This window comes from Octopus bimaculoides, chromosome 27 (genome assembly GCF_001194135.2).
Source record: "Octopus bimaculoides isolate UCB-OBI-ISO-001 chromosome 27, ASM119413v2, whole genome shotgun sequence".
NCBI classification, from domain to species: domain Eukaryota; kingdom Metazoa; phylum Mollusca; class Cephalopoda; order Octopoda; family Octopodidae; genus Octopus; species Octopus bimaculoides.
Window position 1 is genome coordinate 10,506,895 of NC_069007.1, and position 2,680 is coordinate 10,509,574.

Sequence of the window (2,680 nt, forward strand, 5' to 3'; positions counted from 1 at the left end):
ATATATATATATATATATAAACAATTAAATGTTACAAACCTCATTCAGAGATAGCAAAATACTATGAAATTACTGGTTAGCTACCTATACAAAGAATATTGAGCAGCTAGAACCCTCATCATCATAAGTGATGGAACACCTTGGGAATTACGTTAAGGGTTTATGTGTCTGTGGAGTACTCAGCCACTTGCACATTGATTTCAAGAGCATGCTTTTCTGTTGATTGGATCAACTAGAACCCTCATCATAGCTGATGGAGTGTTAGCAGAACAGTATTAAGTGTTCCAGATTTCTGTGAAACAGTTGCTGTTAAGAATGGCACCCACCTGTAGATACCAAAGTAGACATTGGAACATGGTGCAGCTCTCTGGCTTGTTTGTTCCTGTTGAGCCATACAACCCATGTCAGCATGGAAAAAGGGATGTTAAATAAAATGATGATAATATATACATTATATGTTATTACATAATGAATAAATACATATAGGGATATGGATATATTTATATATAACATACAAAAAATAGACTCCCTCAAATGTCAGGGGACCAAAAATTCTGGTGCTTTGCTGTTTGAGAAGATACATCAAGCTAAGTAAAATCGCGGTCCCCTGCATCCCTCTTCAACTGATTGATTCTAATCTTGTGGGCTCATGGATGCTGGTTCCAGGTAAAAAGCACCTGTACTGGTGCCATGTAAAGACACCCATGCTGGAGCTGCATAAAAGTACCCAGTAAACTCTGTAAAGTGGTTGGCATTAAGGAAGGCATCCAGCCACAGAAACCATGCCAAAACAGATTTGGAACCTGGGCAGCTCTTCAGGTGGCCAGCTCCTGTCAAACTGTCCAACCCATGACAGCATGGAAAAAGGGGCTAGATGATTATGATGATTATACACACACACACACACACACACACACACACACACACACACACTAACAAAGCAGGTTACATAACTAATGATTTTGAGTAAGGCTCCATTGACCTCTAGTCATCATTTGTGCCTGTTTACATCCAAAATAACCTCTGTAAAACAGCTGTTGAGGATGTGAAATGGGATGTACCCACTCACCATTTTGGAAAATCAAATAATTTTTTTTGTTTTTTAAGGAAAAATATTCTTAGTGCAGGGCAAGAGGTCAGGCTGAAAGAGTTATATCATGTGATATGAGAAATGATAAAAAAAATTGTTAAACTGTAAATAAAAGTAGGAAAGGAAAGGAAAATAAAAATAGAGTGAGAAGAAAAGTGTAAGGGAGAGAGAGAGAAAGCAATAAAAGCTGAAAGAACTATCAAAAGGAGAGAGGGAAGAAAGAAGAGAGGAATGCAGAAAAAGAAGAAAGAATGGAATGAAGAGGTTGGACAAAGGTCAAACAAGAAGCAAGTGTGGCAACTGTGCTATGGTAGCTTAGACAAATAGCAGAGGAAGTATTTCTTCTTGTGCAAACAAGGTGCAAAAGTCTCAAACTTAGAATTCAGTTATAATCCATGTTAATGAGTGTTAGTCTCTTTTCCATTTTATATTCGTTTATGATCCACACCGAATCACACACAATATATATATATATATATATAGTACATTTTACATACAAGATATATATAATGTAAATATGTAGTACATTATATGTAATATATATGTGTGTATATGTTATATCTATATAACATATAATATACATCTTATATAAAATAAAACTGGTTCTCAAGAGTTCTGGATGAGGCTTCCTCATGGCAGGAAACACAGATGAGGCAGCAGCAACGAACTTCCTCACTCACCAGATGCTACATATCAGAGGAAGTTTCAAATAATGAAGGTGTAGCAAAACCAACGGTGGTGCCCCAGCATGGCCACAGCTTCCAAACTGAAACTAGTTAAAGAGTAAAGAGTTTATGTACTCTATTACATACTAGAGTACTTCCCTTCAAACTACAGTATCTTTTGAAGTATGCCTTTGTGACCAGGGGACACAGTCATTATATATATATATATATATATAGATATATATATATATAACAATTGCAGTGTGGAAGGTGTTTATAAGCCATTTAAGAAACACACAAAAACCGTTACATTCACTTCAACATTTAAATTTAATTTGTCAAAATATTTTCGTCGCTTCGAGACCGTGACCTGTTCACTGACAAAATTCTGTGCTACATCTCATGTGTGTTATTTTAAATGGCTTATAAACACCTTCCATGCTGCAATTGTTTTCGTTCCAGCACACGATCTCAGATCAGGTCACTTGCTATGCAAGTACATCTTTGTAATATTTTAATATATATATATTTATACACATATACGCACACACACGTACCTCCTTGTGACAATGTAAACTTTCATTTAATCAAGATGTCCTTGGCCTGAAGATTAAGCCTGAAGATTGCTTGGATATCTACCACTTCTGAGGTTCTGCTCGCTATGAAACATATGTAGCCCGGATCTTATCTACTCCGTTCCTCAACTCTTATATTCTTATTTGCATACCTGGCAACCCTGGTCACCTGCCGTGAAATATAAAAAAGAACTTTTTTCAGTTTATCATACTTCGATAGAAAAAAAATCCACAACCTTCCATCTCAATAACCCACCATTATCCCTAAAAGTTTTTTTTTATATTTATACTATGGATTGCTTGAAGCTAACTTTTTTCCTACACCTCAATCCTTATATATATATATATAT